Source organism: Poecilia latipinna, unplaced genomic scaffold, assembly GCF_001443285.1.
Source record: "Poecilia latipinna isolate Pla-1442-1.1 unplaced genomic scaffold, P_latipinna-1.0 Scaffold1067, whole genome shotgun sequence".
NCBI classification, from domain to species: domain Eukaryota; kingdom Metazoa; phylum Chordata; class Actinopteri; order Cyprinodontiformes; family Poeciliidae; genus Poecilia; species Poecilia latipinna.
Genome location: NW_015113683.1, coordinates 217,904 through 229,864, shown reverse-complemented (window position 1 = coordinate 229,864; position 11,961 = coordinate 217,904).

The following is an 11,961-nucleotide window of genomic DNA, read 5'->3' as shown; positions in this document are numbered from 1 at the left end:
CCAGCTGTCTGCAAAATATGTCCCTGCTGTGCAAAAGCGCTGGAGGATTATCCCCTGCATGGAAAAACTTGCAATTAAAAGGTTTTATACAGTTGTTTCAGGAGCAGTATGTGTCTAACAAACTCCCTCCTGTCAAAAATAAATAAACGAAAAATGCCTGTTTCTTGCGTGTGGTACGGCTTCCAGCAGAGACCCTGCGTCCAAGCGGGGCCTTTCTGAAGTTTTTAAGACTCCGGGGGGTCAAGAAGAAGGAGACAGAAGGCCCCTGTCACCAAAACCTCTCCAACTTCTCTCCTAACAGAGATGCATATCTGGAGAACAGAAATATGTTCAAGCTGGTCAGGGACTTCCATCCAACAAGACGTTGCTGCTCTTTAAGTCCAGGATGGAAGAGTAGCTGCAGCCTGCAACGCCATTACCTCACAACATAATCATTGTGGATAAGTACAGTACATGTTAACAATCCTCGTCTTGCAGCATCGGTTATGATGCACTGGGGGCCATCTGCCACTGATGGTTGTCCGCATTCCTCGTTATGGAAAAGCTGGCAGTCACCTCCCGTCTCTCTTTTGTAATAAAAATCCAGAAGAGCACTCATTAATTAATCGATGCATTCAACAGGATAAACAATTAAATCAACTTTTAGCTCAAACATCGATGCAACTCAATTAAGATTGAGTAATTGTTGATATAGATGGATACAGAGTCTGAATCCGAGATATTAAAGTTAATGCATTTAGGACAACTTGCTGAATTTAAAGCCTGGCATCTGGAGACTTAAGCGACTCGGAATGAGGCGTGCTTGGTGGGACCAGAGAATAAGCTTGAGATGACAGAACGACAACAGTTGCTAAAATACCAATTGTCATAAATAAATTATGTAGCCATCCTGTCTGAATCACAACGAATCACGATTCACAAAGGATCATTAAAACTCAACCGTCCTTCCAGTCATGCATCAGAAGTTTCTCAAACGTAAGAATGTTCTGTCTTCCAGTGAGTCCCACAGTCCCAATTGAAACAGTGACAAGTAGGTGCACAACATTTTCAAGGAGGGTAAATTGACCCAGACCCCTTGGTTCATTTTAGCTGGTGGTTTACACTACGGCCTGTCAACACCTGTGCCGCTCCAAATCTTTATGGCCTGTCCAAAGTATGACAGTCGCCATCGAGCCGAATGTGTTTTGACATCAAGACGGGATCCTTCTAATGTCATTTTGGGATGTTATAAACAGAAAAACATTGTCGGGACGGAGTTTTGCAAACGTCACTTTGGTTTCCCAAGCCATTCTGCATCAAATGGACGTGGATAGGGGGCTTGGGGTTGGGAGGAAACTGGGTTCATTTTAAGGTCAAAGCTTAATCTGTACATTATGAGGAAGAGAGCAGACAATAATGGAGGGGTTGTGCTGAGAGGAAGGGGGCGGGGTTCCCCTGATGACATATTTCCCAATGATAGTGGGGGGAACATCGAACAAGTCTGTGCAACAGCACAGTATTTCAGAAACTCGTTGGGGGTGGGGTATTTACAGTCTGATGTTTTTGTATGATGCATGTAATTACATACCATAAAAAGGGGCGTACTTGTGAAAGGAGGGGTTTGGACTGTTATATTGTAGCTTATATAGGTCGAGGGGCGAGTCCATTACATCAAGTCGGCTTTGGAATAGATGGGAGACCATGACTAGACCCGCAAACGTTTCACTGAGGTCACTGCCTCATTAAAATACAGACATAAAAACCTTTTTATTCAATTAACCAGACTTGGTGAGGTAATCACGGATAACAATGCGAGACAGATTTCGTATTCTAGTCCTCAATAGGTAGAGGAGATTTGAAGGAAGGAGACCTTTAAGGGGTTTAATGGGCATTTTCCTTTGGCCTCATCTGGCAGAGAAACCTCAGAGGATTTCAGGAAATCATCTTACATGTCATAGAGCTCTAGGGTTTAGTGCATTTAGTCAGACCTTAGTCAAAAAAAAGAAAAAAGAAACTGTCGTCTTGCATCAATATGATGAATTTAAATACACTCCAGGATAAAAGCGCAGTTCTGAGTGGAATCCAGCCAGAGCCACAGAGTAAATATAGCTATAGGCATATCGATATCAATGCCCCGTTAATAGAGCCTGTGCAGACCTGGCAGTCATTACAGCCGTGTGTTGCATTAAATTAGTCTAAGATGTTATGACTTGTAAGGCAGCTATAGTTGCACTGTGAGAGTTAAAACGTCTTGAAGGCAAGTGCAGAACAAATATAAAAGCACGTTTAAAACAAAAAAGTAAGCTCACTTGTCAACGGGCCATCTTCCCTTGCATAACTGCATCACCATAAGCTTTGCAAAATGCATCTCACATGGCTGTGTCCTCTGTTTCGTCATAGGCAAGGTGTGGTGTGTGCAGTAGAGGATTTGATGTGTTGTTGCTTTGTTAGCAAGTGAAGACAGAAGGGAGCAAAAGACTGAAAGACAGATCAGGGTGTAATCACTTAATAGGAGGGTTGTCGGAGTGTTACATGGTGTGGTTGATTTACTGATGCATTTAAATGTAAACCTTCACTTAAACTGGTTTATCCAATACAGTTGCCAGTGAGTGTGTCGTAGTTTTAGCATGGGACACTCTGGAACTACGGTATTTCCACACGTTTCCCTTTTGTACCTACTACTTCTGTGACCTGACAAAATGTCCAACATGCCAAAGCTCAACAAAACTGCTTAAAGTCTCACGACACACAAAACAAAAAGGAAAGAACAAAAACTCCAAAATAGGATTGTAGGTGGACTTGCTAATGAGTTAGCCGAGATGATTTCACGTCATAAATATTTTATGATGCCTAATCTAATTAGAAGCTGCATGTGGTTCATGTCATTTTTGTCATATTTAGCACAGACGCTTCGGCCATTCTCTAACAATTGGAGACTGACCAAAACAGGAGATGGTGACGAGTTTCGTCATTTGTGAGTTGAAGCTATAGTGATCCGTCACGAATCATTTGGATGAAGGCCTTTCTGGGCAAAGGAATCCCTACATTATCATAATACAACATGTTAAATAGGTCATTAAAAAAAAAATTCTGGGTTTGCCATTTCTAGAAGAATAAAATGCCATTAGTCAGCCACTACATCAGTTTATGCTTATCTGAAAAAAAAAAGTCAAAAAGAATACATTATGAATAGCAATTAAAGATGAAAACCATATCCGATTGCTATATTTCCATTGTGAGTAACAACTGTGACCATTTAAACCATTTTAAAATAAAATTAATCCTTCCTTTGTTAATGTGCCATGAATTGTCTTGAGACTAAAACTTGAAGAAATTTACCTTTTGGGCAAATAAAAGTCCCTCATGAATCAATCTTTCAGTTTCAGTAAAATATGGAAATAGGCATTGCTGATTAGCATTTAACCATAATGCATGTTCATCCAAGTGCAAGTATGTTACTTACAGGTGATATTGTCAAAATAACTCCAGGGGCCCTTAGGGGCCCAAAGGGATTCCAACTGGACTGGTTGTGAGATAGACATCCAGCAACTTATTTATCAAGTACACTTCAAAGTTTAGAAAAGGCAAATAAAACAAAAACAACAAGAACAAAAAAACGAAGTCTTGGAAACATGACTATTATCAAGGTTTTCCCTCCCCAATTGCACAGTGAACTTATAAAAAATGCATTTTTTGGACTATTTTTAACCATTGGATTTTTGGGTCTCAGCAGTATCCCTTCATATTAAAAAATTGACTATAAAATCTGTCATAAAATGTTCGGATTCCCCTTTATTTAAAAAAGGTCCTAGCCAGAAATAATTTAATTAAAAAAAAAAAAAAAATCTCATAAATTTACTTCGGCTAAATGTACTTTTCTGTAGCCTCATTTGCAAGCTGTTTGGGCACAAGCATGCTCGTGTTCACATAAGCTGCAACATGACATTTAACTATGGTTTACATTGAGCTTAAACTGTTAGTTTGCAAATTGGAGAGTCAGAAGATCAGAACGGACAAGAAGTCTGAGCGATTTCTCTCTTGTAATGTGATTTAATCTCGGTGTAAAAGAACTCTTTTTAATGGTTGTTACAAAAAGATTAAAACCAGATTTCTGTAGGCTGGTTAGACTGGTATGTGTTTGTGGTGGTGCTTAAATCACATTTTGCCATAAAACATTCATGTCAAATGGGATTTTGTTTTTTAATCCCTTAGGACGATTTTACCAGGGTTTTCATACAAGAATCAGGTCGATAAATCTCCGATAATGTTCTCTTTACATACCGAGGCGCAGCTTAGGTAGAACCTGAATACAACACACACATGAAAGGAAGTTTGACAAGCAGACAAAAAGAAAGTCTTAAAGTCAGAGAAATCCCAAAATCCACAAACGGAGAAACGACCGACAGCGCAGAGCTAATGTCGGCCTATCAGCGTACGCGTGAAAGTGAATGGTGTTGAGGAAGATTAGGCAAGGGGAAACAAGTCTTCCAATTAGCAACAAGCCAGCAGGTTGGCAGAGTTGCAATATGAGGAGGGTAAAGGAAAATTACCAGGAATATGTGGTCAATAGAGACGGTTCTCGAAAGAAGACATAGCGTAGCTGTTAACTTCAGAGTGTTGAGTAAATAACACGGTCATTGACTTTTGGACTGAATAGAAAAGGGTGTAATCATGTAATTGTGGTTACCTGATTAACATTTCCAATCTTGCACACATGGTGGGTTTTCTATATTTGCTCTGTGAATTGTGTTTGCACCTTTAATAGCTGTGAAAGGAGGGGTTGTTGAAATACACAAATCATAATTCAACAGGAGCTTGAACAAAATTTTTTAACATTTTAACGCCCCGGTGAGTGTATATATATTGGTTTATGCTTTGGATTGGAAGGAATGAACTGCTTTTCTCATAGAAAACAGACAAACTGACAGCAGTGATCAAGGCTTGATAGGCAAGAATTTTATTAAAATTTTTTTTTAAATGCAGATGTTTGAGTTGGAATAGAAACGAGGCTGCAGCACGTCGTTTCTTGCTCGTCCCAAAGTCCCGTATTTGCTCTCCGAAATGTTCCGAGCCGTCCGACAAACGGAAAACTGTCGACACGTGACCCGCGCATAATCCCGAATGCACAGACTGCAAAAGACAAAGAGCTGACTAATCCCGAGCGCAGCAGAATGTGGAGCATCAGATGTTACTGTACAACAGCTCTTCTTTGTGTTACTGAGCCTACTGTATGTGTTGCAACCATTTTCTCACCCGCTCGGCTTGGCTCTGCTATCCGTGCATTAAAAAAAAAAAAGGCTTTCCCCTCATGTAATTGGTGTTGGCTTACACAGCCCCTGAGGTGATGGAGAGACGTCTGCTGCTCTGCAGACTAACTTAGCAATTAACCTGCCAATAAAAACTTTTTTCACTATAAACAAACATAGCATTGCTTAATTTAATGGATGAGCAGCTAGCTCTAGGCCAAAAAGCTTCTGTTTCATATTTAGGTTGAGCAGAAAAGCTGTAGGAGGGCACACCACCGATACAATTGGAATGAATGTTGCTGCGAAGGACTCCATAAAGACAAACACATGGTAACTTATGTACTTGCATCCACACAGTGATGGTTACTCATGCAAAAGAGGTTAATCGAGCAGCATGACTCCCGCCTCGCCAGTTGCTGCTGCAGTTGCTTTAAGAACCAGTGCCAGCCTGTCAATATGGGCCCCCAACCAACCAAAACTGAAAGAAAAGAAAAATTTACAGCTTTTTCAAAAAAGATAAATTTGGTCCCACATGACCAGAGCTTTGACCCCCCCCCCCCCACCACCACCATACACAACTATGGCTTTCTGCTTACCAGATTTGCCAGAAGTGTATTAATTTTTTTTTAATCCTCTTTCTTCCCTATTCAGTCACTAGCAAACCCTCAAGTCCTTCGCTGAAAACGCTGAATTTAAACAAAGATTTGATTTACAGCTGGTGATTGCTTGCACAGTGCATCAGAGCGAAGCCGTGCCAAATCCAAAATGCACAACGCAGTCAGAAAAACGTTGAAAACTTTACATTGTGGGTAGTCACGGCAAAAATCCCAACACGTAATGAAGTCTGTGGCCATGATGTAGAGAAACGTGAAAACGTTCGGAAGGTACGAATAGTTTTTGAGGGGCACCGTATGAATTCTGCATGAGCCGTTTGCCTCAGGAGGCACATGTGTTAAACATTTGACTTAATCATCCCGGTATAAACATTTTTTTTTTTTTGCGGGGGGGACTTTTATGGATTTCCAGGGGGTTAAAAACATGAGGCACAACACCTCGGCATGCAGGGAAACTCAAAGTATCTCAATTCTCTTGTGCCTAGTTACATAAATAATTGGAAAGGCTTTTTCATCGGGGGTAATGTAATGGGTTAAAAGTAATTATCAAGTTTCCCTTTCAGTTTCCTTTTATAGGAACTTTCATCCATTCTCTGTTTGGCATTTCTCCATGCTTAGATTGGGCCCTTTTGCCTCCAGTCTAAAAATGGCCTGACTGAACAGAGCATGAAGGCAAAGCTGGAGGACTCTGTCCGTACCTTATGTTGTTTAAAAACTGTCATTTTTATCCCTCCTTTCAGTAATTAACCCCCCATGGGGCCATGTGTTTTGCCCGGTACTCTTTTTGTGTGTGTGTGTGTGTGTGTGTGTGTGTGTGACTCAATCGGGTGTGGATAACTTGCGCAGGCTTTATAATAGAGTCTGTTGGGTATTTAGGGATCATCCGTGGCAAACAAAGGAGGGAAAAAGAGGGTGTGAGCGACAAATTTTGCAACACCCGGGATGTCACAGAACACTTGCAGATGGACACCGGAGGAAGGAGAAAATAAAAGACGAGAGCAAAACGGGAATATTTCAAATTGCTCAGAAGTTCAACTAAAATTCGTTCAGGCATGGGTGACGGTCCCGTCTAAATCAGCATATGTTTTCATGTTTTCTTCCCCCTGCCTCACTGAGTCAACAGAAATCGGGCCAGCAAGTCACTGAATAGTGTCTTTATTCCTCTTGGCCTGCTACACCAAGAAGCTTCTTACAATTTTCTCCAAGGTGGTCTGCAAGCGTTCGCTGGGGAAAAGAAGGGAGTTACTCACCGAAATCTCGTCTTTTTACTCGAAATGACAAGATTAGCAATGCGTGACGGAGGATGTTTCCTTGAAAAGTGGATTTGAAGGGAGAGCCGTAACATTATTATTATTATTATTATTATTTTTTTTTTTAAACAGTCTTCATCTGATTAGCGGGTGGTTTCCATGAGCACAGACGTGGCTTTTTCAAGGCCGCAGACCTCAAACTGTGGCGACTCTTGCCACCAATCTGCTTAAATGGTTGCGGTGTCGGAGCAACCGGGGCACACAAAAGTGAGACATAATCCAACATGATGTATGGGCTTCCCGTTGGGGTGGGAGCAGCCCGGGTGGATATGCACATCCATCAAACCGGCAGCCGATCCATTTAGCCGCTGACTAAACACTTTAAATTGAGCTTGATTGGATCGACTGCCGCAAAAAAAAAAATAGGGGACGCTTGCAAACGAAATTTGCGAGATATGCCGTCTAAGTAGCAACACTTTGGGCGTGTGTGCGTTTGGGGAGTTGAAGGTCGTTGGAAAATGAATGGATCATTAATAACTTTGTACTTATCGAAGGTGATGGTTGAGGGGAATGTACGACATTGTGTTCCTGCACCATTGCTGGCAGTCTTGAGTAAAAGATGTTCACGAAAAGCTTCAAAGGAGTAATTCAGACCTTTTTAAGCTCGAGTTGTAAGAAAAGTAGTTGAACGATAACAGCTAGTCGTAGAGAGCTGAATGATTATTCGCTCATTTTAGCAATTGCAACACAGCTGCAAATTAAAATGTTTCTAATTATAGTTATACTGGGTGATTGTAATCATCCACACTGTCAAAAGAGACTGTTTTTAAGTTTCCCAGCTAAACAAAATCCATGTTTCTAAATGTTATGTTCTCCGATCTTTCCCGGTAAACATACTGAAATTAAAGGCTGGACTTAATTTTCTCTTGTTTTTGCAAATCACAACAAAGGTCCAAGTTATTTTAGAGTTTTTAAAACATAAGCTAAGAAGCTTCTCCCCTCGTTTTGATGCTAAGCAATCTGGCATAACTTGAAAGTCTCCGCTAAAATGATGAGGAAGGTTTCACGTTTTCCTACCCGTGACTATTTGCAGAAATTTCTCCCCGTCCCAGAGCTTCCAGCAATCATCAAAGCGGCAGACCCTTCAGTCCAAACATTCACCCATTTAGAGTTTTGACTGCCAGTTCTGCCCTTTTAAGCTGCTCAGGAGAACCGATGCCAAACGATGTGGATCAAATCAAAGAATGTTTCTGTGTTTAACGCTGCGAATGTTGGCAACTTAATATCACACATAAAAACCCGTGGACATCACCCATAAGCTTCATGTGGAGGTAAGTCTGTGTTTTTGGAAAGATGACAAAAGTTCTGATGAGCTAATTATTATTTTATTTTATTTTTTGCAGGACTGCTCTTACGAAATGAAAGCAATGCATGCAACTAAGAGGAAAACGAGAGCTTCTTTTTTTTTTCTTTTTTTTTTGAGTATGGTCCACTCAAAGTTTGGGGCTGTCAGATTCAATGCACTGGTTAATATGTTGACCCAAGCCGGTCGGTCCCGGGTGTCGCCACCGGCTCCCTTAAGGGTAAAGGACCTTTAACCCCTTGCTGGCAGTCTGGGGGTCGTCGCTCTTTGACCTTGGCAGTTACAAGGGTACATTCCCTCTGTGAGCATTCGCACTTAGCGTCCGCGCACATACATCAAGATGCATAAACAGAATCGAAAATGCCCGCTGATCTTCTGCTGCCAAGTCAGCAAAAAAAAAAAAAACTCTCCGTTATCATAATCAGGTTTGACTTTGAAGAGGTTTTTGGTGAACATCATTAAATTTCCCCAGAGTCACAAAGTCTGCCCTGGCTTTATTAATTAGTGCAACGTGCACTGAGTGATTTACAGCCAGAGACTTTGGTCTCGGAGTTGAGAGCGGTGCAAATGGGTATCATTAGTCTGCAAGACGCTCCAAGTGGCGGCCCGTCTCGCATAATGAAAGCTTTCATCAGGTATCTGGGAGGATCGGTTGAGTCAGGCTGGTACGCTTGAATACGTGCGCGTTCCTCTTCGTGAAAGGACTGTATGTTACTCGGCCTTTTCTGCTATTTAAATGCTTTACTTTGTGCGTCTATTTATTTAGTCATCGGTTTCCCTGCCTTGCTATAATCTATATCTCGCATCAGCCGGAGAGCGTTTCAGTGAGATTACAAGAACATTTACAATTAACAACCAAACGTCAACTCTGGATTTCTTGAGAACGCAAAAATCTGTAATACAAACAAGTTCTGGTACTTCTTATCCTACACTATGCGGCATTGGGATGTCTTATTTTCTGAAATAAAAATGTGAAACTTCTAAAGTGAGCTGTTCAGTCTTCCAATGCAAGTGTAAAAATAAGAAGGAAAAAAAAGAAAAAAAACCTGCTTGATGTCTTTCCTGTTTAATCATAACTTCAATAGAGTAAGATAATGGATCTCAAAAACAACAAACTGTACGCCGATCTAAAGAATATAAAAGCAGACTGAGAAACAGAGCCACTAAGATCAAGAAAGATTAGCAAAATCATTTTCAAGATACGTTTAATTTGTGTCGTGATATTTTATAGGAATCTCATTATATTTCAGGAATTAGTAGAATCCTTAACATTGCTTTTCATGATCTCAGCTGGTTTTCTCCACATTGTATATCCAATTAAGTTTGCATGAATAAAAGTCTGATTTTTTTTTTTTTTTGCACACCTGTCTCTAAATTTCACACTTTTTAAAAATCACATTTACGCAGCGAGTCGAGACTCACACGGCAAAACTTCCTGAACTCTCTGCATGTGCACCGTGTAGATACAACACAGCCAATTAACAGCAGACAGCACCGGTTCATCATTAACACTGTGATTCGACAGAGAGAGAGAGAGAGAGAGAGGGAGAGAGAGAGAGGGAGAGAGATCTAACCTTATGTAATCCGCGTACATCCTGCAGGCTTGTCATCTGTTGGTGAATTAATCATTAAGTCGTGCTGCTGCACTGGCCACAGATTTTTAGATTTTTATTTTTTTTTTCTCCCCAAGCTGTGTTTCAAGCTGTTCTTTTATGTAATAAAATCAGATTTTGTCACTAAACTGAGAAATGAATAATTTACGACGGGGGGAGAAAAAAAAAGAAAAAGAGCTAGACAGGTAATCCGTTAGCGCTGCTCCGTCCTCGCGGCTTATACAATTAAGATGCTATCATTTGCACAGATTAAAGCATTTAGCCATTACCTCAGGAAAAACAGACCAAAATTAGGCAAAAGAAGGACAGCTTATCCAAAGGGACATCTACTGATGGCTTTTGGTCCTTGGGGACTCATTCATCGCAGGAGATTTGACGTCAATTCCCGCCCCTTCCTGTGTCTGCGCACAGATGCTCCCATCGAAAGGCCCAAAACCTTCTTCACAAAAAAATGAAAAAAAAAAAAAAAAAAGTCTCTCCTTTATGAGTGAGTGCAACGCCGAGGAAGCAGCCTGGTGCGGCGGCGGCGACGGTGAATCAGAGTTGTCAGGAACACGACGAGGAGCAGCAAACTCACATGGACACGCCGAGGTCTCACACATGGAGGAACACCAGGATGAAAAAAGCTCCACCGGTCAGCTTTAGAATCGCCATGTTCACCATTTGTGGTTCCAGCCCATCCACTTTCCAACTTTGTTTATTTACCTTCTGTAATTTGTTCTCACCACACACACACACACACACAAAGGTTCCTATTAACACTATGGGTTTTGTGCAATATTCCAAAAAAGTAAAAAATCAAGTTTCAACTAAACAATCTCAGCAAAAGCCTGCATTTGGAGACCTGTTCTCACAAAGTTGGGGTTGTCTTAAAACCCGTATTAAACGTCATAAAAACTGGGATGTTTTATCTTAACTGAGATATGCACTTCATCAAACTTTAAAGTAGAGTAGCGCAGACACACAATGTCTTTGGAATATATACGTTTTACAAAAACACATAGGTTATAAGGTCTGATCTGATGATTCTGCTGGAATAAAAGTTATATATATATATATGGATGCACACCTAGCCAGCTGATTATTGTACAAGACACTGTCACAAACGGGTGTATTGTGTGTCACTTAGACGGCAATTAAAAGGCTCGGTAAACAACGTGCGGGCTCCCCTGGGTGGGATCTGTGCAGTTTGTCAAGAGATGCACGCTGTGACTGGAGGTGAAATAAAAACACCAATCCAAACAATTATCCGCCGCCCTTTTCATCTCTCCTCTCACACACCTGAACCCATGTACGAGAGCGGTAGACCGCACCCAGAAGGAGTCCCGAGAGGACTTGCTGTGGGTTTACAGTTACGGCACGATTGTCGTAGCTTGTTTTGGATGAACCGGCACTCACTTCACGCAGTGGAACAGCTTAAGTTCTCAAATATGTTAGTTTTACTAAAAGCTGAGCTGCAGAATTTATTAAAGGTAAATATATTTCAGGGCCAGAAAGCTAAAAATCTTTACAGTATTAATGAGTAAATCCCACTTTGAACACAAAAAGAAAAAAATGGTGAACTCTCTTAAGATGTAGCTTGGATCATCATGGAAGACTGAAAATTATGGAGTGAGTACTCTTTTTTTTTTTCTCCCTCGAAAATCTTTCGTATTGAAAAACTGTGTGAGATTTGTGAAAATGAATCAATGAATGTGATGGATTTTCCTAATTCAAAACAGTCTCTCTCCTCAGTTGACTTTTTGCACCAGAGTTGTAAAACAACTGGAATCTGTCACAACAGATTGTTTGCATACTAATTTTTTGCTTTAAGAATTGTAGACTTTGAATTGCAGATTAGAAATACAAAGAATGTTTTAACTGCTAAGTAGACACTACTGTAGTGCAAATAAACCG